This window comes from Acipenser ruthenus, chromosome 29, assembly GCF_902713425.1.
Source record: "Acipenser ruthenus chromosome 29, fAciRut3.2 maternal haplotype, whole genome shotgun sequence".
NCBI classification, from domain to species: Eukaryota; Metazoa; Chordata; class Actinopteri; order Acipenseriformes; family Acipenseridae; genus Acipenser; species Acipenser ruthenus.
The window spans coordinates 14986730-15011599 of record NC_081217.1 but is presented as its reverse complement, the minus strand read 5'-3'; positions in this window follow the sequence as shown (position 1 = coordinate 15011599).

Genomic DNA, 24870 nt, shown 5'->3' with positions numbered 1-24870 from the left:
GAATGTTTTGTTTTAACTTTTATGTCTCTGTGTAGTGCGGGACTGTTTTATTTACTGTTTTTATTTCAACCCTTGATTACTATTGCCAGTATTCAAGGGGGTTTCTTATTTTTGTTTGTGCAATACCGTACCTGTCTTTTGACCCCTGCTATTTTCCATACAGAATATTAATAAAACCCTGCCCAGCCCTGCCTTGCTGGTGCACAGTTTGTACCTCACTGGCTGCCTGTCTCTGTCACTTCCTTCCATAACCCACCACATGTGGTGTGAGAAGTGGGATTGAGAGGATGGACCCAAATGTGGTGGCCCGTACGAGGACTCCCTTCTGCGGGCCAGCCCAGGATCCTCCACGGTGACCCCCTCCAAACCGCGGATGACGACACCGGCTCCGACCCAGAAAGCTGGGATCCCGAAAGCAGTGGCTGCCTCCTCATCAGTCCCACCGAGCGCCTCCCCTCCAATGTGGAGACGAAGGTTAGCACCCAGCTGGGCCAAAACAACCTCCTCGTCTCCCCCTGGTGGGGGAGCAAGGGATAAGCAGCTGTCTCCCACAGCCTTGTCACCCCTGATCTGCTTCCGGTGCCATGAGGCTGGGCATATTGCCAGGTATTGCCCAGCTGCTATGGAGTGTGACTTGGCGTCCCGTTTTACCTCAGCGGAAGCAGGTGAGTATCAGGGGAAAGGACGGGAGGGACCGTGTATCATTAATGTAAAGGTAGGCAAGATGAGCACCCATGCTTTAGTGGACTCCGGGTGTGAGCAAACTATAATTCGGCCTGCTCTCTTGGAGGGTGTGTCTTGTAGGCCACAGAGTACTGTGGCTATCTCCTGTGTCCATGGAGAAACCAAGACATACCCGACCACTAAAATTCAGATGACTGTTGGCAGTCGAACGTGCCGCGTAGCCGTGGCCGTCGCGGGGAAATTGCCATACCCTGTTATAGTCGGTCGGGACTGGCCTTACTATGGTGAGCTGAAGGTCATCCCGACCAAACCTCTGACCGTAAAGGGAGTGGTTGCAACGGGAGACACAATTGGGCAAGTCTTCCCGTGGCACACTACTTTGTTTCCCTCCAGATTCCGGCCCCGGAAAACAAAGCGAGAGCGTAGGGCTGAGAAACTAGAGGGAACATTAATAAGACAAGGTTGGGACCTGGTGGGAGAGTCTGTGGTATCTGTCAAGCGCACGCAGAAGGGGGTGGGGGTTCAGTGTGACCAGCCGGAGCGGGTTACTGAGGTGCCTAGAGCTGAGGCTACGGAACCTCCGCTCAGCATACCGCAATTCTGGGACCGGGATGTGGATCTAGAGTGGGAGCAAGATAATGACCCTACTCTGGTGCACATCCGGGGGCGGGTTCGGTCTGTTGAGGGGAAGGAAGTTGATGGCTGCGGGCTGCTCACATTTCCTCACTTCATCGTGTCTGGGCACTTACTGTATAGGGTATCCCAAGCCCCGGGCACCGGACAGCCGGTAACACAATTATTAGTTCCAAAGTCTTTCCGCCAGGAGGTCCTGCGGCTGGCGCATGACACCCCCTTTTCTGGCCACCTGGGGCGGGAAAAGACTTTGGAATGGATTTTGGCCCGGTTTTATTGGATGGGACTGCATGACGATGTGAAGAAATATGGAGTGCCCTGACTGCCAACGAGTAGCGCCGGCACGAGTTCGCCCGGCCCCGCTGGTCTCACTGCCCCTGGTTTGTACCCCCTTCGAACGTATGGCGATGGATATAGTGGGTCCAGTGCTGCCTTCCGACTCCGGATATACGCACATCCTAGTGATGGTGGACTATGCAACGCGATATCTGGAGGCGGTGCCTCTGCGATCCACTTGTGCCAGCGCCATAGCCAAAGAATTAGTGCAGGTTATTGCGAGAGTAGGGATTCCCAAAGAGATTCTGACGGATCAGGGAACTAGTTTCATGTCCGACACTCTGAAGGAGGTGTATAAAATCTTGAAAATTCGCTCTATTCGAACCTCTGTGTACCATCCGCAGACAGACGGTTTGGTGGAGCGCTTTAATCAGACACTGAAGCAGATGCTGAGACGCTTTGTTGATCAAGAGCAGAAGCATTGGGCTAAACTCCTCCCTTTCCTCATGTTCGCAGTGAGAGAGGTGCCGCAGAGCTCGACAGGGTTCTCTCCGTTTGAGCTTCTGTATGGCAGACAGCCCCGGGGCATTCTCGATCTGGTGCGAGAGGGTTGGGAGGGACAAAAAAATTCCAAAAATGTAGTCAAATATGTACTACTCTTGAGAGACCGCTTGGAATTAGTTGGTCGATTGGCACAAGAGAACTTGCGCAACACCCAGCAGCGGCAACGGCAGCAGTACAATAAAAATGCACGAATTCGGACCTTTCGACCTGGTGACAAGGTACTGCTGCTCCTTCCCTCCTCGGATTCTAAGTTGTTTGCCAAGTGGCAAGGCCCCTACGAGGTGGTCCGGGCGGTAGGGAGGGTCAATTATGAAATCAGGCAGCCTGACCACCGAAAACCACTCTAAATTTATCATGTAAATTTCTTGAAGCCCTGGAGAGAAAGAGAGGCCCTGTGTGTCACTATGGAGAGCCCTGAGGAGGATTTTGGTCCTGAGGCAGGGTCACCTGAGCAAACAGAGATTTCGATGGGGGAACAACTACTTCCCCGTCAGAAAAATGAGCTGAGACAGCTAATTGAGGAGTTCACGGATGTTTTTTCGAAGGTGCCCGGTAGAACGAATATCATTGAACATGCTATTATTACTCCGCCAGGTGTTCGAGTGAGACAGAGGCCTTACCGGATCCCAGAAAGTCGGCGGAGCGTGATGCGCCGGGAGGTAGAGGACATGCTTGAGCTTGGAGTCGTTCAACCATCCCAGAGCGAGTGGTGCAGTCCGGTGGTAATGGTTCCTAAGAAGGACGGTACCACCCGCTTCTGTGTGGATTTCCGCCGGGTGAACGCCATCTCCAAGTTTGATGCGTATCCAATGCCCCGGGTCGACGAGCTCCTCGACAGGCTGGGTAAGGCGAGGTACTTGTCAACTCTGGACCTGAAGAAGGGGTATTGGCAGATCCCGTTGGAGTCCAGCTCTCGTGAGAAAACCGCATTCGCTACCCCAGATGGTCTGTTTCATTTCCAGACCATGCCTTTCGGTTTGCATGGAGCCCCGGCCACTTTCCAGAGATTGATGGACAGGGTATTATCTCCCCATCATCAGTATGCATCTGCATATATTGATGACGTGGTTATTTTCAGCTCCACCTGGGAGGAGCATCTTGTTAGACTAGCGTCCGTCCTTCAATCTCTGAGAGAGGCAGGGCTAACGGCCAAACTGGGTAAGTGCGCGTGTAACAGGGCGAGCAGCCCTGTACATTGTTTTGTGTTATTTTTAGAACGAGGGTTCATCCTCCGCCCCTGTGCAAAGTATTGTTTTTGTTTATTATGATTTATTGTATTTATGACGGCGAGCGCCGTATGTTTGTTATTGTTTCGTTTATTTTTAAAACGTGTCCTGGCAGAGGCGAGATCGGTGCTCGTCCTCTGCCAGGAGTAATAATTAATAAACTCGTGCAGAAGGTGAACCATCTCCCGAATTAATTACGGGATTAATTTTGTTGCTAATTGGGAGATGGTTCACCTTAATAAAAGCTTGCAGCTCTCTAGTTCGGGGGGGGTGATAGAGAGGAGAGAGCGAGCAGAGAGACGGAGACGGAGAGCGAGAGAAGGTTTATTTAAAAACGAAACTAAACCATAGCATACAGGAACAGTGACAGCGACTGCCCAGCCTGACCTGTATGGTTTATTTATTTATTTTGTGTTCGAGATTTGTTTTTGTTTAACCTTTTATTTTGCTCTGTGAGCGAGTGCTTTCTGTTTGAAATATTTATTTTATTTTTGGTTGATTTAAATAAAACGGCGCCCGCGCCACTGCACAATACCTTTCTGTTTTTGTTGTCCCTGCTTCTGCCGTGACGTCACCACTCGTCCATTCCTGTCACACGTGGTGTCAGAAGGGGGATTGCAGCGCCTCCAGGACGCAGGCAGAAGAGGGTACTGCAGGTTTTTTCGTTTTTTTTCGTTTTTGTGTGTGGAGAAAAGGAGAGTGAAGAGGAGGATGGGAGGAAGGAAGATGGGAGGAAGGAGGATGAGGAGACAGCAGCCGCTGCAGCAACAACAGCAGGCACAGGAGGAGATGAGCTGGGAAGCCCTCCTCCATAGCATAAGCCAGCTGAGTTGTTGCTGCATCTGTGGGGAGCGGGGGCATTTCCCAGTTAATTGCCCCCTCCCTGAAGACTGGGATTACAGCTGCTGGAGGGGAGACAAGAGGGAGGAGTTGGTGCGTCCTGCGCCTGCGTGGGAGGAGTCGGTGCGTCCACGTCCCGAGAGGGGGGAGTCGGTGCGTCCACGTCCCGAGAGGGGGGAGTCGGTGCGTCCACGGCCCGAGAGGGGGGAGTCGGTGCGTCCACGGCCCGAGAGGGGGGAGTCGGTGCGTCCACGGCCCAAGAAGGGGAAGGCCGAAGGTCCACAGCCCAGGTACCTGCCAGCAGAGGGGGAATACCTGCTGGTGCCGCCTCCATCTCCATGGGAGGACTGTGAGTCGCTCCCACCTCCGCCAGCAGAGGGAGAATACCTGCTGGTGCTACCTCCGTCTCCGTGGGAGGACTGTGAGCCGCTCCCACCTCCGCCAGCAGAGGGAGCATTCCTGCTGGTTCCACCTCCACCGCCCTGGGAGGACTGTGAGTCGCTCCCACCTCCGCCAGCAGAGGGAGAATACCTGCTGGTGCTACCTCCGTCTCCGTGGGAGGACTGTGAGCCGCTCCCACCTCCACCAGCAGAGGGAGCATACCTGCTGGTTCCACCTCCGTCTCCGTGGGAGGACGACATGTCGCTCCCACCACCACCACCAGCAGAGGGAGAATACCTGCTGGTGCCACCTCCGTCTCCGTGGGAGGACTGTGTGTCGCTCCCACCTCCGCCACCAGAGGGAGCATACCTGCTGGTTCCACCGCCGTGGGAGAACGACGTGTCGCTCCCACCACCAGCAGAGGGAGAATACCTGCTGGTGCCACCTCCATCTCCATGGGAGGACGACATGTCGCTCCCACCACCACCGCCAGCAGAGGGAACATGCCTGCTGGTTTCCCTGTCGCTGCCAGAAGGGGAGGAGCCGCCTTCGCTGCCAGAAGGGGAGGTGCCGCCTTCGCAGCCTGAAGGGGAGGAAGCCCTGCCGCCTTCGCAGCCTGAAGGGGAGGAAGCCCTGCCGCCTTCGCAGCCTGAAGGGGAGGAAGCCCTGCCGCCTTGGCCGCCTGAAGGGGAGGAAGCCCTGCCGCCTTGGCAGCCTGAAGGGGAGGAAGCCCTGCCGCCTTGGCAGCCTGAAGGGGAGGAAGCCCTGCCGCCTTGGCAGCCTGAAGGGGAGGAAGCCCTGCCGCCTTGGCAGCCTGAAGGGGAGGAGCCCCTGCCGCCTTGGCCGCCTGAAGGGGAGGAAGCCCTGCCGCCTTGGCCGCCTGAAGGGGAGGAAGCCCTGCCGCCTTGGCCGCCTGAAGGGGAGGAAGCCCTGCCGCCTTCGCAGCCTGAAGGGGAGGAAGCCCTGCCGCCTTGGCCGCCTGAAGGGGAGGAGCCCCTGCCGCCTTGGCCGCCTGAAGGGGAGGAAGCCCTGCCGCCTTGGCCGCTTGAAGGGGAGGAAGCCCTGCGGCCTTGGCCGCCTGAAGGGGAGGAAGCCCTGCCGCCTTGGCCGCCTGAAGGGGAGGAAGCCCTGCCGCCTTGGCCGCCTGAAGGGGAGAAGCCTTGGCCACCAGAAGAGGAGGAGCCCCTGCCACCTTTACTGTCAAGAGGAGAGGAGCAGGAGCTACCTCTACCTCCACCACCACCATTGGGAGAAGTGGAGCTCCTGCTGCCGCCTTCATGGCCAGGGGCTCCCCTCCCGCCGTCGGCATCGCCTTGGGTCGCCTGTGTCTCCCTTGCGTCTCCTAGGGTTGCTGCCGGTCCTGCGTCGCCTCCCGAGGGTCCGCTGCCGTCGCCTCCCGAGGGTCCGCTGCCGTCGCCTCCCGAGGGTCCGCTGCCGTCGCCTCCCGAGGGTCCGCTGCCGTCGCCTCCCGAGGGTCCGCTGCCGTCGCCTCCCGAGGGTCCGCTGCCGTCGCCTGGGGTCGCCAGAGATCCGGCTTCGCCTGGGATCACTACGCTATGGTCGGAGCCCCACGGAGGGGAGCTGCCGGCCATCAAGAAAGGGGGAGAGGTCAGGAGACCAGCTCCCCCAGCCGCACTTTCGCGGCCGAAGGTCATGTGGTCGGAGCCCCACGGAGGGGAGCTGCCGGCCATCAAGAAAGGGGGAGAGGTCAGGAGACCAGCTCCCCCAGCCGCACTTTCGCGGCCGAAGGTCATGTGGTCGGAGCCCCACGGAGGGGAGCTGCCGGCCATCAAGAAAGGGGGAGAGGTCAGGAGACCAGCTCCCCCAGCCGCACTTTCGCGGCCGGAGATAATGTGGTCGGAGCCCCACGGAGGGGAACTGCCGGCCATGAAGAAGGGGGGGGAGGTCAGGAGACCAGCTCCCCCAGCCGCACTTTCGCGGCAGGAGTTTGTGTGGCCAGAGCCCCCCGGAGGGGAACTGCTGGCCATGAAGAGGAGGGGGAAGGTCAGGAGACCAGCTCCCCCAGCCGCAATTTCGCGGCAGGAGAGAGTGTGGCGGGAGCCCCGGAAGAGGGAGCTGCCGGCCATGAAGAATTGGGGGGTGCCGGAGATTCCACCATGGCCACCCCCCAGAAGCAACTCTCTTCCCCCTCGTCCGGGACTTTGAGACTGAGGGGGGAGGTGGCCGTTGGGGCCATGTGTGCGTTGCACAAGGGGGGGGATATGTAACAGGGCGAGCAGCCCTGTACATTGTTTTGTGTTATTTTTAGAACGAGGGTTCATCCTCCGCCCCTGTGCAAAGTATTGTTTTTGTTTATTATGATTTATTGTATTTATGACGGCGAGCGCCGTATGTTTGTTATTGTTTCGTTTATTTTTAAAACGTGTCCTGGCAGAGGCGAGATCGGTGCTCGTCCTCTGCCAGGAGTAATAATTAATAAACTCGTGCAGAAGGTGAACCATCTCCCGAATTAATTACGGGATTAATTTTGTTGCTAATTGGGAGATGGTTCACCTTAATAAAAGCTTGCAGCTCTCTAGTTCGGGGGGGGTGATAGAGAGGAGAGAGCGAGCAGAGAGACGGAGACGGAGAGCGAGAGAAGGTTTATTTAAAAACGAAACTAAACCATAGCATACAGGAACAGTGACAGCGACTGCCCAGCCTGACCTGTATGGTTTATTTATTTATTTTGTGTTCGAGATTTGTTTTTGTTTAACCTTTTATTTTGCTCTGTGAGCGAGTGCTTTCTGTTTGAAATATTTATTTTATTTTTGGTTGATTTAAATAAAACGGCGCCCGCGCCACTGCACAATACCTTTCTGTTTTTGTTGTCCCTGCTTCTGCCGTGACGTCACCACTCGTCCATTCCTGTCACAGCGCGTTTGGCCACCAAGAGACCCAATATCTCGGCTTTATTATGGGTAATGGACGTGTGAAACCGGTGACCACCAAGGTCCAGGCCTTGGTGGATGCTCCGGTTCCACGAACCAAGGCTCAGGTGAGGTCACTCTTGGGGCTGGCAGGCTAGTATCGCCGCTTTATCCCTGAGTTTGCCACCATTGTCAGCCCCTTGACTGACCTCACCAAGAAGAGCGCCCCAAATTTGGTAAAGTGGACAGGTCAGTGTTAGGGGGCATTTGACTTGATTAAACAGCTTCTTTCCCAGGCCCCGGCGCTGATATCACCGGATTTCAACAGGGAATTCCTCCTCCAGACTGACGCTTCAGATGTTGGTCTGGGGGCGGTCTTGTCTCAGGAGGTAGATGGCGTGGAACACCCAGTGCTGTACCTTAGTAGGAAATTGCTCCCTAGGGAGCGGAACTACACTGTCATAGAGAAGGAGTGCTTAGCCATTAAATGGGCTGTGGACTCTCTTCGTTATTACCTCCTGGGTCGGCCTTTCACTCTTGTCACGGACCATGCTCCACTGAAGTGGCGGCATGCATTAAAACAAATGCAGTGGTACATTCCGCACTGTACATGCTTTAAATGAAGACAGAGAGAAGTGACAGGATCCGCCTGTCTCAAATCCTATACAAGTTGCCGACTACTCCTTTTATTAACATGGTGGAATCAACGGAGGCCTGAGAACATGGTTAGACAAAGGAATTGAGCAGGTTATCTGCACTGCTCCCAAACCAAAGCAAGGTGACGCATTCAGAAAACTGAACTGCCTGTCCATTGGACCTGTATCTGGATTTCAGCAGGACACCGGGGTTTAACATCCCTGTTGAGTCCACAGGACACGGGACGATGGGGCATTTGTGACGCTTTGTCAAATCTATAAAATCAATGTGCCTATTTCACTAACTTCATATCTCGATTAAAAACATTGACCAAAAAAAGGTGTTAATTCCAGGTATAATCTAAACAATGGCACCACCCATTCCTGCCTGATCTGAAAGGCAGGCTTTTGAACAATGGGAACACAGCTTTTCTTACAAGCTCTTTACTTACCTAAAGCGTCACCTTTTGTCTAATAGCTTTGTCTCGCATTTTCTATTCAGAAACGTGTGTGAGTTGCCACTTTCATACTTTGACACTGTTGTTTCCTCTCCTTACCTACCACACACTGGTGAGCACTGGAGGATCCTGGGGGAGGGAGAGCAAGATTTCCCATTCAAGTTGAATGTCTTGTGACTGGCATTCTCAATTGATACTGAGTATGTCTCAGACAGACAGAAATCATTAGCTCACTGCACTGTCTGCATTTGTAAAGCACTTTCTAATCGGGGAACAAGGCAGACCTGTGATGACAATAAGAGCTTTGCAGTCATTACAGCCTCACTTTCACTGCCACAGCTCCACTGGCTTCATCGCATTTTTAGGGCCAGACTCTTAAAGGCTTGTCTTCTTTGCTCTGTTTGACTTGGAAATCCTTTCATTATTGCCACTGTCCAAATATAATCCAAATACAGCACATATGCAAAAGCTATTATTATTATTATTATTATTATTATTATTATTATTATTATTATTATTATTATTATTATTATTATTATTATTAGTGTTTGTCCATCAATCTACACTATCTATCATTTAATATAAAACACTGAATCATAAGGTATGCAGGAATACTAAAATAAGCTTGTAAAATTATTTAACAATTCTTTGTATGAAGTCTATATTTATGCCTATTAAGAATTATGGTCCCAAAAATGATCTTACAGGTATTTCTACACCAGTCTTTCTACCCATCAATCTTTCTACCACTATCACAGGAAGAAGGACAGACAAAGGCGTGGGATAGGAGGAGGAGAGACTTCTCTTTTAGAAGTAATAATCGAGAGGAAAAACCTTCCCATGGAGTTCAGAGCAATCAAAGCAATATAACGTCTGCCCTGCCAAACAGATTAGACTGAACTTGAGAGAGGCCAAGGCCTGACACGTGGCTGAATGGTGAGCCGGGTTAATGCAGTGTTTAATGAAGCTGTATTTCACCCCCAGGGCGTTGCTGTGCCGGGAACCTTTCATTCGTTTACATCAGTAACAATAACATGACGGAAGCTGTACTGGATCCGCTCTGCTGTAACAAGGTCATTCGTGTATTACAGCAGTTCAACAGACTCCACTGATAACAAAAATGAAGAGAACTTTGGTGGGTCGAAGTTCAAATTGCAGTGGTGTCATATATATGTATTAGTATGTTTATTGCCAGCTTGGGATTGTTGGTTATTCATTCACCTGTAGTACAGATGAATCCGCTTTATATCATGATTGCTGTGCAGGCATCATTCGTGATATAAATAGTGATCGTGATAGAAAGAAAACTAACGGTGAATTAAAGAGCAGTACATACTGTACATGTAGTACTGTACATGTACATACTGTACATGTAGTCGTTCTTTACATTGAAACACATGCTTATCGTTTACTACAGGACAAATACGTCTTGTATCATTAACTGGAATGAAACAGTTTGTGTCAGGATCTAAAAAAGGCATGAATTGTCGACTGATGAGAGGTGGGTTTTTTGTGTGCATTTGAAGAAGAAAAATTTGGTGACGTTGGTATTTTGTAACTGAACTCTATCCCGTGACTGCCCACGCAGCATTTGACAGGCTGCACAAAATGTCAGTTTATCAGCCGAGATGATTATTGGTTGTTAGTTGCGTTGGAAATTAATTATTATATCCTGTGGTTACTTATAAAGCCTGGCCACACAGCATTTGACAGGCTGCACAAAACGTGACAATAAGCGGGTTTGTGAGATGATATTAAGAGAGGTAATTTCTCAAAGAACCTATGGTGCATGGCTAGTGGTTTTTGAAAAATCGTGATAATAAAGGTGATATAAAATGGGTTCATCTATACTTTGCTTTAGTTTCACATTTCTACTAACCAGTATTGAGGAATAATGTCATCAAAAAGGGATTGCCTTTTTGAGACCGAGCTGTGGTTTTAATGCGAATTACAAGAACACATTAGCGAGTCCCATTCCCAGACACTGTGAAACATGAGTGCAGACCCATTCCCAGACACTGTCTCCCACGCAGTCGCTTCCACACGATGTCGCCTGAAACATGAGTGCGGACCCATTCCCAGACACTGTGAAACATCAGTGCAGACCCATTCCCAGACACTGTGAAACATGAGTGCGGACCCATTCCCAGACACTGTGAAACATGAGTGCAGACCCATTCCCAGACACTGTGAAACATGAGTGCGGACCCATTCCCAGACACTGTGAAACATGAGTGCAGACCCATTCCCAGACACTGTGAAACATGCCTGAGTGCGGACCCATTCCCAGACACTGTGAAACATGAGTGCGGACCCATTCCCAGACACTGTGAAACATCAGTGCAGACCCATTCCCAGACACTGTGAAACATGAGTGCAGACCCATTCCCAGACACTGTGAAACATGAGTGCAGACCCATTCCCAGACACTGTGAAACATGAGTGCAGACCCATTCCCAGACACTGTGAAACATGAGTGCAGACCCATTCCCAGACACTGTGAAACATGAGTGCGGACCCATTCCCAGACACTGTCTCCCACGCAGTCGCTTCCACACGCTGTCGCCTGAAACATGAGTGCGGACCCATTCCCAGACACTGTGAAACATCAGTGCGGACCCATTCCCAGACACTGTGAAACATCAGTGCGGACCCATTCCCAGACACTGTGAAACATGCCTGAGTGTGGGCCTCAGCTGGTTCTAACCTCATACTGCCTTCCCCCCCCCCCACCCCCACCACCACAGAGGAAGCTTTAAATATCACAAGGGAGCAACATTAAAAATTCAAGAAAATGATGGTCGGAAGGAAGCAATGAATAATGAGATGTAATGAGATCTACCAATCTATATAGTGTGCACTGTCTGCTGTATTCAGTGCATTTAGAGATGCATTTAGAGATGAATAAATAAATGGAGGGTTAGACATAATGTACTTCAACACCATACATACATTAAAATAGACTCAAAAATAGAAAACAATCATCAATTTGTGACACCTGAGCTTCAAACAATGGTTCAATGATTTGGGACTTTTGGTAACTCTTTACATAACACTGTTGTAAACTCACTAATTAAGAATTTTGCATTTTTCATGAAAAAATAAAACATTACTGTCACCCAAAATGCACTGTTTTTTTGTAACCCAGTAACCCAGATAGGGTGGGCTGGGTCATTCGTCTAGTGGGATTGACAATCAATTAGAAACTACTGCTGTAAATCATGTGGGGCTTTGAGATGGATACCTGTTTCAAGGAAAAGGGAGTGAGATGGAGAGGGACAGAGAGTTATGGGGAAGAGTGAGAGAGGAAGAGAAAAGGACAGAGAGAGGTAGAGGTAGGAGGGAAAGAGAGTTGTGTGGGACAGTGAGAGATAGAGGACAAAGGTATGGAAAGAGGAAGAAAAATCTTGCTCCCTGAAAGAGCTGATCGAAGAAAAATCAGCTGCTTGACACATTTGACATTTCCTAAAAATGTTGTCAGTAACTCCGTCTGAGGCAAGGGTAATTCATCACCATGCTTGTGAGCCTGGCAGTTTCAGCATTAACCCCTTACATGATTATTCATATCAGTGAGCCTGCTTCTGTTTGTGATAACACTGTCCTTATGCATGATGAATGGCTATGCTGCAATGTAATTACATTTTCATTAATGGAACCTGTAATAAATACCCATTAAGAATAATGTTATAAGTGAACAAAAATCTCTGCTTGTATATTTTAAAACATAACCATTTAAAACATCCTAAATGTTTCAGCTCTACTGTACATTATGATTATGAATTAGTCATTTAACAGACACTTTCATCCAAAGCGACTTATAGAGACTAGGGGTGAACTATGCATCATCAACTGCTGCTACAGAGTCACTTACAATAGGACTTCGGTTTACATCTCATCCCAAGGACAGAGCACAAGGAGGTTAAGTGGCTTGCTCAAGGTCACACACCGTGAGTCAGTGGCTGGGATTTAAACTGTGGACCTCATGGTATCAAGTCCCATTCCTTAACTACTGGACCACCAAGCCTACCAATATAACAATTAATTCAGCCTAGGACCTTCGCAATTGTGTCTCGGCTTACTACACTTATAGTTCTTTAAGTGGAGTGGGAAAAATGAACCCATCAAGCTCAGTAAATTATAGCCCAGGAGAAAGCCATCTAAGAAAGCTTCAACCCGGAACACAGTTGAATGGTACAAAGTATAATTAAAGGGGTGGGAATCCCAGTCCTTAGCGACAGCACAGCTGGTTCCCACATTACTGTAAATGCCCTACTTTGTGCTTCTCACAAAAAGGGTACCCCCTGCTTCACACAGCTGGAACAAATCACTGGGAGCGGCAAGAGAAAAGATGAAGAATACTCTGCTGTAAATACACTTTGAGTTTAGGGTGACCCCATACTGTGCAACATCTACTCTGGACCACATGGGAGCAACACTGCATGTACTCTATGCAGTATGCAAAGATAGAACATGACATATGTTTCCCCGTCTACAAGTAACGACAACACCCAGCAGCTACTTGATCATGAAAAAAAATGAGTTTATACTGACCCCTTATAACTGCATATTTATTATTATTATTATTATTATTATTATTATTATTATTATTATTATTATTTATAACATAAATCTAAACATTGTCTGATATAGAATAATCTGTAGTAAACTGATTTCTATGACACATTTACAAAGATGTTTAGTGAGGCTGGTCACCTTTCACCCTAATCAATTTCCAGATGTGGCTGGTATTAAACGGACCTGCCTGCTTGCCTGCCTGCCTGCCTGCCTGAATGCCTAATGCATATTACAAGTCAAACTGCATACGATGGTGGAGGAGACTGCGTAAAAAAAAAGTCCTGCAGACTAACAGTGAGGAATTCCAACTAGATTTTCTCTTAGCCCCGGGGCTGTATAAGAGAGAGAGAGAGAGAGAGAGAGAGAGAGAGAGAGAGAGAGAGAGAGAGAGAGAGAGAGAGAGAGAGAGAGAGAGAGAGGAGGGAGAGGGAGAGAGAGAGAGAGAGAGAGAGAGAGAGAGAGAGAGAGAGAGAGAGAGAGAGGGAGGTGGGGAAAGGGAATGAGAGGAGCCTGTATAATATCAGTCTCAACAATGATCCTCAGAGGACAGATGGGGCTCTGATGACGCACAAATGCTGCTAAAAAAAAAATCCTTTTCATGACGCAAGCTACAGCCCTGAAAACTGTTCCTGTGATACCCAAAAAAAACATAATTTGCCTTCTCTGACATCAATGCAGTGCTCTGACTCCATCATAAACAGCACAGAGAAGAAGCTGCAGGGATTCTTGGCATTCTTCATTGTTAACACTTTCATGGTTAACAATCTCTTTCTGCAGCTTATTCAGTGTGAATTCTTTATCTTCATTTTGAAAAGCTACTGTTAGAATGTAGAACAGTACAGAGAATAGAATTGTACAACAGCTGCTGCATTCCGCCATGCTTCCTTTTCTGAAAGGGAGAATCCCTTTACAGTTGAACACCACTTAACACGCAGTGCAGTTTGCCATCCTGCTGTGCTCTGTGAATGGCACAGAGTCCACCTAACAGTGCTACACTGTCTGCACTGAGCACACTGTGGGGCTTAATACAGGTACAGGAAGGAGAAGCCTGCTCTTTCACTTTGTATTATGCTGTCTAGTTTCGATGCAATCCTTTTTCCCATAAAAAATTATCTGCTACAGCAGATAGTGAACTGCATCTGGAATTAAGAGTAACCCAAGGACCCCTGCAACTTAACGGACCACAGCACTGAAACAAATGAAAAGCTTATGGTTTTAAAGCAGTACTGCAATATAACCACAGCTTTAGTTAGGGACCCTTAATCCAGTTTGTGGTATTACTGTATTCATTAAAGCCTTTCTTTCTTTCTTTCTTTCTTTCTTTCTTTCTTTCTTTCTTTCTTTCTTTCTTTCTTTCTTTCTTTCGTTCGTTTTATCTTTCGTTCGTTTTATCTTTCTTTTTCTTTCTTTCTTTCTTTCTTTCTTTCGTTCTCTCGGTTCGACTGACCTTTACTTACCGCTGCATTCATTTCCCTTTCCTTTTTGATAAAAAGCTCTGTAATCTCCTGCTATTATAATGGGAATGAGCGCCCTCAGATGCAGAGTACATTCTGCAGTAATCCCCACTTCACAATGAAAACAGGCTTATTCTTATTCCCCAGGTCAATTGACCCCCAGTTATCGAACGCCAGCACTCTTAAGAAATAGGCTTATGTACTTCAATGTGACTTGATCCACAGTATGGGCTGCCTATAGATTTTGTATACTAGATGTATGGCAGGTGAAGACACAGGGAAACATGCAGCATTCAATGCACTAGGATCCCTCTAGGGTCTTAGTACTCTTAGTGAAATAGTTTTCAAGGAGAGAGAAGAGGAATCCACACAGAAGGGGCATCAAGCCAAACAACAAGAAGGAACCTACGGTGCAGAGATCTATTCCAGTTTGATAGCAGGTGACAGAGAGGGGTCTAGAGGCAGTCTTTATATACATAATAATGGAAATATTAATGCAGCAACATGTTACTAGCTGTTCTCCCTCCCTCTCTCTCTCTCTCTCTCTCTCTCTCTCTCTCTCTCTCTCTCTCTCTCTCTCTCTCTCTCTCTATATATATATATATATATATATATATATATATATACAGAGCACTACAGTTTATACCTAATAATTATTATTATTATTTGTTTATTTAGCAGACGCCTTTATCCAAGGCGACTTACAGAGACTAGGGTGTGTGAACTATGCATCAGCTGCAGAGTCACTTTGTTTGTCAGCTAGGGTTCATTGAAAAGGTTAATCGTAGTATTTTGCAATCCAGCAGAGTGTGAAGGCCGGGGTCATTACGAGAGGACTGGGGAAGCCCATGTCTTGTCAACTAATCAGCTGTTATGGGAGTGCTTTATGGGAAACTGCACTGTAACAGCAAGAGCAGCATTCTCTCATTCTCCAGAGAGACCTGCCATAACAGCAAGAACAGCATTCTCTTATTCTCCAGAGAGACCTGCCATAATAGCAAGAATAGGATTCTCTCATTCTCCAGAGAGACCTGCCATAATAGCAAGAACAGGATTCTCTCATTCTCCAGAGACCGCCATAATAGCAAGAACAGGATTCTCTCATACCCCAGAGAGACCTGAGTTAAGTTAGAATTTATGAGAAGCACTTGCTTGTGTTTTTCTTATACCATGATTTTTACTATTTGATTTACACAACATACTTAACACTTTGAAGGTGCAAAATATTTTTTATTGTGACACAAAAGTTAATTAAACAAAAAAAAGACATTTGTTGGTTGCATAAGTATTTATCCCCCCTGAGTCAATACTTGGTAGAAGCACCTTTGGCAGCAATTACAGCTGTGAGTCTTTTTGGGTAAGTCTCTACCAGCTTTGCACATCTGGATCCTGCAATTGTTTCCCATTCTTCTTGGCAAAATTGCTCAAGCTCTGACAAGTTGGATGGGGACCGTTGGTGAACAGCAATTTTCAAGTCTTGCCACAGATTCTCAATCGAATTGAGGTCTGGGCTTTGACTGGGCCATTCTAAGACATTCAGGTTCTTGTTTTTAAACCACTCCAGTGTAGCTTTGGCTGTGTGTTTAGGGTCATTGTCCTGCTGGAAGGTGAACCTCTGCCCCAGTCCCAGGTCTCTTGCAGACTGAAACAGGTTTTCCTCTAGAATTTCCCTGTATTTGGCTCCATCCATCTTGCCCTCAATCCTGACCAATCCCTGCCGATGAAAAGCATCCCATAACATGATGCTGCCACCACCATGCTTCACCGTGGGGATGGTGTTCTCAGGGTGATGAGCAATGTTGGCTTTGCGCCACACATAGCGTTTTGCGCTAAGGCCAAAAAGTTCAATTTTGGTCTCATCAGACCAGAGAACCTTTTTCCACATGTTTGCTGTGTCTCCCACATGCCTTTTGGCAAAATCCAAACGGGATTTGATATGGTTTTTTTTCAGCAATGGCTTTCTTCTCGCCACTCTTCCATAAAGCCCAGCTTTGTGGAGCGTCCGGGTTATAGTTGTCCCATGGACGGTTTCTCCCATCTCAGCTGTGGATCTCTCCAGCTCCCTCAGAGTTACCATTGGCCTCTTGGTTGCTTCTCTGACTAATGCCCTCCCTACCTGGTCTCTGAGTTTTGGTGGACCGCCTTCTCTAGGCAGTGTCGCGGTTGTGCCATATTCTTTCCATTTTTTAATAATGGATTTAACGGTGCTCCGGGGGATGTTCAAAGTTTGGGATATTTTTTTATAACCCAACCCTGATTGGTGCTTCTCCAGAACTTTATCCCGGACTTGTTTTGATAGCTCCTTGGTCTTCATGATGCTGTTTGTTTAGATATGCTCTCTAACAAACTCTGGGGCCTTCCAGCAACAGGTGTATTTAATCTGAGATCATGTGGCACTTTAATTGCACACAGGTGGACTCTATTCAACTAATTATGTGACTTCTGAAGGCAATTGGTTGCACCAGAGCTTATTTAGGGGTGTGTGACAGGGAGAAAATGAATCTGAGCTGCAAGTCTCCCTCCCTACCTGAGAGGGCGCTAGGCAAGGTTAGAGGTATCCCCAACAGAAGATGCACCGGTTCAAAGGTCACCGTAGGGGTGGAAGTTAGACTGGAAGTTGGCCATCTTTCTGTGTGGCAAATCTGTGGAGAACCCAGATTTCTTTACTGTGATCAGCTGTGTTGTTTGCAGCGATTGGACTGGAGGCTGTGACACACTGATCACAGGGAGTCTGGTAGTATTTAGGGAACATAGTTTTGCTGAATACTTTTTCTTGTCCTTTGGGAGGTTGGTGCATAACAGGCTGGAAGCTGTTTTCTTTGTTCACAGACGACAGCGGGAGCCCTTGGAGCTGGGATTGAAATATACGGACAACCACTGCAGCTGGAACCAAGAGGCACATCACCCAACCCTACCTCACTACCCCATCACGCACGTCTGAACCCGCACTTATTATTTGCTTTGCGTATCTGTTGGTATGGACATTTTTGTTTTGTAACTTTGTGAAATAACTTGCCTCAAATATTAAAAGGCCCTGCGGGTTAAAAATGTATTTTGAGACCTTTTGTTTGTTTGGACTGCACCTACACCACATCACCCTCCACATCCTGACAACGTGGTGTCATCATGGGATCCTGGACTGAGGATGGACCCAACAGTGCTGGCAGCAATAATGGAATGGCAGATTCAGCAGGTGATTGAGGAAGAGCACAAGAGGGAGAGGAGAGACGCAAAGCGACAGGAGGAGGCAACCACACGTATGGAGGCGTTCATGGAGAGGCTAGTTGTCCTGTGCCGTCCTACTGCGCTCCCGACCTCATCTCCGAATTTGGAAGAATCAGGTGCGGCGGCTCCGGAGGCGGTTATCCCGAAGCCGAAGCTCCAGCGGATGGCGGCTGAGGATGATCCCGAGGCCTACTTGATTACATTTGAAAGGGTAGCCATGGCAGCAAAGTGGCCTCGGGAGTGGTGGGCAATCCAACTAGCCCCTTGCTTGAGCGGGGAAGCCCAGGCGGCCTATCGCAATATGTCTGAAGATGCTGTCCTGGATTACGACTGCATCAAGCAGGCCATCCTTCAGCGATACAATATAACAGAAGAGACGTACTGGCGCCGTTTTCGTGAATACAAACGTCCCATGGGTTGTGGCTCAATACCTGTGGGATCAGCTGAGCCGCTGGCTCCGCCCCACCCACCAAACCCCACAGCAAATTCTGGAAATGATCGCCATAGAGCAGTTCTGCTATGTGTTGGGGGCAGAGACCCAGGCTTGGGTTAGCCAGCACGGCCCCTCCAGCCTCGAAGAAGCCATCAAGCTGGCCGATGGGTTCGAAAATGCCCAGCTGTCCCTCCGCTCTTTGCAACCCACCATGCTGCCTGGGCCACCCTCAGTCCCGAAGCAGATGATGACTCGGTCACGGAACACCCCCTCTACCCTTTCACAACACACTATCAGACCCCCACACCCGTCGGGCAGCCTACCCTCCCCAAAATGGAGACCAAGGCTGGCCCCCAGCTGGGTGAGAGCAGTACCCCCTAGCCCGTTGCAGCCCTTACAGTGGGACATTCAGCTTCCTTTAGTGCCCCCTCCTCCCGTATGCTACCGGTGCCACGAGACCGACCACATAGCTCGCAACTGCCCCGCTTCGATGGAGTGCAATGGAGTGCTTCCAGGTATCCAACGACGGAGGCGGGTAAGTGCGTGGGGAATGGTCGGGAGGGGCCTTGCATTGTTAATGTGGGAATTGGGAAAATGAGGACCCACGCTTTAGTGGACTCCAGGTGTGGGCAAACCTTGATTCGGGCCGAATTAATGGGGGGGGGGGTGTCTTGGGAGACACAGGGTTCTGTGGCTATCTCCTGCGTTCATGGGGAAACCAAAACATACCCTCTGGTAAAACTTAGCATGACCGTAGAGGGTCATACAAGCCGCGTAATCATGGTTGTGTCAGAAAAGTTGCCGTATCCTATTATACTTGGTCGGGATTGGCCTTGTTTCAGGCAATTGGTAGCCAGGGGCATGAGGCTGACCACAACCAGTAAAGTAATGATTGGCAGGGGAAAAACAGAAGAGTCGATTGGACAGATTTTTCCCTTGAAACCTGATTTGTTTACTACTAAGTTCCGCCCAAAAAAATCAAAAAATGAACGAAGGGCCGAAAAACTAGAAGGAGCATTAATGAGGCAAGGCTGGGATTTGGTGAATGTTTCCTCTATATCTAACAAACGTCAGGGGAAGGGGGTAGCCATACAGTGTAATCTGCGGAGTGAGGTTACTGATAACCCTAGGCTAGATAATTCACCCAAGCATCACCTGGATGTGCTGACATTTTGGGACCGGAATGTGAACCTAGAGTGGGAGCAAAGCAATGACCCCACTCTGGTGCACATTAGGGGGCAGGTTAGGTATATTGAAGAGAAGGAGGTTGACGGCAACCGGCCGCTCACATATCCTCACTATGTCATAACCGGGCACCTGCTATACAGAGTAACCCATGCTCCGGGCACAGGACAGCCCGTAACACAGTTATTGGTTCCTAAGCCATTTCAGCCTGAGGTGATGCGTCTTGCGCATGATATACCATTCTCTGGTCACCTCGGGTATGAGAAGACTTTGGAGCGAATACTGACTCGCTTTTATTGGCTGGGAATTTATGAGGATGTGAAAAGACATGTGGCGGGATGTCCGGAATGTCAAAAAGTAACGCCGGGTAGAGTTCGCCCCGCCCCGCTGGTTCCATTGCCTTTAATTGGCACCCCCTTCGATAGAATTGCCATGGACATAGTGGGTCCTTTGGCTCCCTCTGACTCCGGATATACGCACATTTTAGTAGTGGTGGACTATGCTACGCGATATCCGGAGGCAGTGCCATTGAGGTCCACCAGTGCTTCGGCAATAGCCCGAGAGTTAGCGCAGATAGTGACGAGGGTAGGGATTCCCCAGGAAATTTTAACTTACCAAGGAACTAATTTTTGGTCAAAATGTTTGAAACAAATGTATGAAATTTTGAAAATTAAGTCCATCAGAACCTCAGTCTATCACTCACAGATGGACGGTTTGGTCGAACGATTTAATCAAACACTGAAACAGATGCTGAGACAGTTTGTCGGTCAGGAAGGGAAAAATTGGGCCAAATTGCTTCCTTACTTGCTCTTCGCAGTGCAAGAGGTGCCGCAGAGCTCTACAGGGTTTTCACCCTTCGAGCTGCTGTACGGGAGACAACCCCGAGGTATCCTTGATCTTGTGAGAGAGGGGTGGGAAGATCAAAAAAATGTCTCCAAAAATGCAGTCAAGTACATAATACTCCTCAGAGACCGATTGGAATTAGTGGGACGACTGGCCCATGAGAATTTAAAACTGGCTCAACATCGTCAGCAACAACAGTACAACAAAAATGCAAGAATTCGGAACTTCAGGCCTGGAGACAAAGTGCTGTTGTTGCTTCCTTCATCTGAATCTAAGTTGTGTGCTAAATGGCCGGGACCTTTTGAGGTGATCAGGGCCATAGGTAAGGTAAATTATGAAATCAGACAGCCCGGTTGCCGAAATGAAAGGCAAATTTATCATATCAACCTCCTCAAACCGTGGAGAGAACGAGAAATCTTGTTCATTTCCCCAGAGGAAAGAGGAGGATTTTGGCCCCGAAATTGAGCCAGCTAGCACACCTAAGATTGAGATCGGGGAACAATTACTTCCTGATCAGAAACAAGACTTATTGGAGTTAATTGGAAGGTTTGACGATGTCTTTTCTAATGTGCCCGGTAAAACGGACATTATTGAACATGCTATTGTTACCCCGCCAGGTGTCCAGGTCAGAGAGAGATCTTACCGCATCCCAGAAAGTCGAAGGGAAGCCATACACAAAGAGGTCAAAGAAATGCTCAAACTGAAAGTCATTCAACCTTCCCAGAGCGAATGGTGCAGTCCCATTGTGCTAGTGTCCAAGAAGGATGGCACTATTCTGTTCTGTGTAGACTTCAGGAAGGTGAATGCAATCTCTAAATTTTATGTTTACCCTATGAATCACGTGGACGAGCTCCTCGACAAGCTGGGACAAGCACGGTTCATCTCAACCCTAGACCTGACGAAAGGGTACTGGCAGATTCCTTTGACTCCGGAGTCTCAAGAAAAAACAGCTTTCTCCACCCCAGAGGGATTATTTCATTTCTGGATCATGCCATTTGGCCTGCATGGTGCAGGGGCATCCTTTCAGAGACTAATGGACAGGGTATTAGGTCGTCATCGAAAATATGCTGCTGCATATATAGATGATGTAATCATCTACAGTTCCACCTGGGAGGAGCATCTTGAAAGAGTATCAGCCGTCCTGCAGTCTCTGAGAGAATCCAAACTAACGGTGAATCTGGGTAAGTGCGCATTTGGGAAAGCTGAAACACAATACTTAGGTTTTATGATGGGTAATGGTCAGGTGAAACCAGTAGCTTTCAAGGTGCAAGCTTTAATGGATGCTGCGGTCCCCAAGACCATACATCAGGTAAGGTCCCTACTGGGTTTGGCAGGCTATTATCGCCGCTATATTCACGAGTATGCCACCATCGTCAATCCCCTAGTTGACCTTACTAAAAAAAATGCACCCACTACAGTGAAATGAACAGAACAGTGTCAGGGGGCTTTTGAATTGATAAAGAGAAGACTTTGCCAGGCCCCTGCTTTGATTACTCCAGATTTCAGTAAGGAGTTCATCCTCCAGACTGATGCCTCAGACGTTGGTCTGGGGGCTGTTCTGTCCCAAAAAGTAGCAGGAGTCGAACACCCTGTTCTATTCCTCAGTAAAAAATTGCTTCCCAGAGAACGGAAGTATTCTGTTATGTCTGGCGGTCAAATGGGCCACGCACACTCTGAGGTAATACTTGTTGGGACGTTTATTCCTCCTAGTCACAGACCACGCCCCTCTAAAGTGGCTTAACACAATGAAGGACACGAATGCCTGTATAACTCGGTGGTACCTGGCGCTCCAGCCCTTCGTCTTCCAAGTGAAGCATCGTGCGGGTAAGGAACATCAAAATGCTGATTTTTTTCCCGGGGAGGGGGGCAATTGGGGATGTTAGGGTTAGCCAAGTGTGCCTATGGCTCCACTCTGAGGGGTGGGATATGTGACAGGGAGAAAATGAATCTGAGCTGCAAATCTTCCTCCCTACCTGAGAGGGCGCTAGGCAAGGCTAGAGGTATCCCCAACAGAAGATGCACCGGTTCAAAAGTCATCATAGGGGCGGAAGTTAGACTGGAAGTCGGCCATCTTTCTGTGGGGCAAATCTGTGGAGAACCCGGATTTCTTTACTGTGATCAGCTGTGTTGTTTACAGCGATTGGACTGGAGGCTGTGACACACTGATCACAGGGAGGAGTCTGGTAGTATTTAGGGAACATAGTTTTGCTGAATACTTTTTCTTGTCCTTTGGGAGGTTGGTGCATAACAGGCTGGAAGCTGTTTTCTTTGTTCACAGACGACAGCGGGAGCCCATGGAGCTGGGATTGAAATACACGGACAACCACTGCAGCTAGAACCAAGAGGCACATCACCCAACCCTACCTCACTACCCCATCACGCACGTCTGAACCCGCACTTATTATTTGCTTTGCGTATCTGTTGGTATGGACATTTTTGTTTTGTAACTTTGTGAAATAACTTGCCTCAAATATTAAAAGGCCCTGCGGGTTAAAAACGTATTTTGAGACCTTTTGTTTGTTTGGACTGCACCTACACCACATCACCCTCCACATCCTGACAGGGTGTCACAGCAAAGGGGGTGAATACTTATGCAATCAAGACTTTTCAGTTTTTTATTTGTAAATAATTTTGAAAAATATGTCGATTTTTTTTCCCCACTTCGACATTATGGACTATTTTGTGTAGATCAGTGACAAAAAATTCTAATTAAATCCATTTTAATTCCAGGATGTAACACTACAAAATGTGGAAAAGTCCAAGGGGGGTGAATACTTATGCAAAGCACTGTATATTAACACAATATACAGTACAGCACACTGCTACAAAACACAAACCCTATGCAGTACATCACACCACTACAAAACACAAACCCTACACAAACCCTATACAGTACATCACACTGCTACAAAACACAAACCCTACACAAACCCTATACAGTACATCACACTGCTATAAAACACAAACCCTATACAGTACATCACACTGCTATAAAACACAAACCCTATACAGTACATCACACTGCTACAAAACACAAACCCTATACAGTACATCGCACTGCTACAAAACACAAACCCTATACAGTACATCGCACTGCTACAAAACACAAACCCTATACAGTACATCACACTGCTACAAAACACAAACCCTATACAGTACATCGCACTGCTACAAAACACAAACCCTACACAAACCCTATACAGTACATCACACTGCTACAAAACACACACCCTATACAGTACATCACACTGCTACAAAACACAAACCCTACACAAACCCTATACAGTACATCACACTGCTACAAAACACAAACCATATACAGTACATCACACTGCTACAAAACACAAACCCTATACAGTACATCGCACTGCTACAAAACACAAACCCTATATAGTACATCACACTGCTACAAAACACAAACCCTATACAGTACATCACACTGCTACAAAACACAAACCCTATACAGTACATCACACTGCTACAAAACACAAAATGGACATACAAGAGAACATCTGTCTACATTTTGAGCTTTTCTCCATCCTATCTATCTTGCAGTGCTTGAAACCTCCATTTCTTTTTGTGTCAGTTAGGGTTGATTTGCCCCATGTTTATAGCCTTGACATATGATGTAGACCTTTGTCTTCCTGAAGATGTGAGTCTCTTCCATATCCCAAGCAGCTTACCCCATTTAAATAACAGCTAAAGAGATGCCTTCAAGTCTTTGAAGCAATTACCAATCACAAAATAATTCACTTCAGGATACGTTAATGTTCCCCTTTTTCAGGGTGCAGCTGCGATGCCTATCTGGAATATAAACTCACAGAATGCACAATTAGACACCAGGAACACGAAGGGCATCCAATGGCTTGGGGCGGGATGCCCTGTTCCTGCTGTGAACGATGCACATTAAACCTGACTATTCCAGTCATGAAATCGAGAGGGTAAACTGCCTCAGCCTCTCATTTCCTTTCTTGTTTTAGGCTTTTTAATGCAGAAAAGAGTGGCTTCTGGCCCTGGCAGAGGTCCTGTCCATCAAAACCCATCTGTGATTGAGTATCCAATGCCAAATAATAACATCTTTAGATACTGCATGGGTAATGGTGTATCACTTACAGTAGGTGTCAGTTTATATCAATATAGGAATGGTTGAAATAAGAACGCCAATAGCAATGAAGACATATGTCAAGAATGAATGACTACTTTACTGCTATTCAATAGGAAATTATATTTAGATTAACTTGTAAAATGAATTCTACATGTTGGTTACAGTTTACATGAATTGGCATCAATTGAGCGTTCAATTCTGGTCACCTTGCTACAAAAAGATATTGCTATTGACATTATGGACTATTTTGTGTAGATCAGTGACAAAAAATTCTAATTAAATCCATTTTAATTCCAGGATGTAACACTACAAAATGTGGAAAAGTCCAAGGGGGGTGAATACTTATGCAAAGCACTGTATATTAACACAATATACAGTACAGCACACTGCTACAAAACACAAACCCTATGCAGTACATCACACCACTACAAAACACAAACCCTACACAAACCCTATACAGTACATCACACTGCTACAAAACAC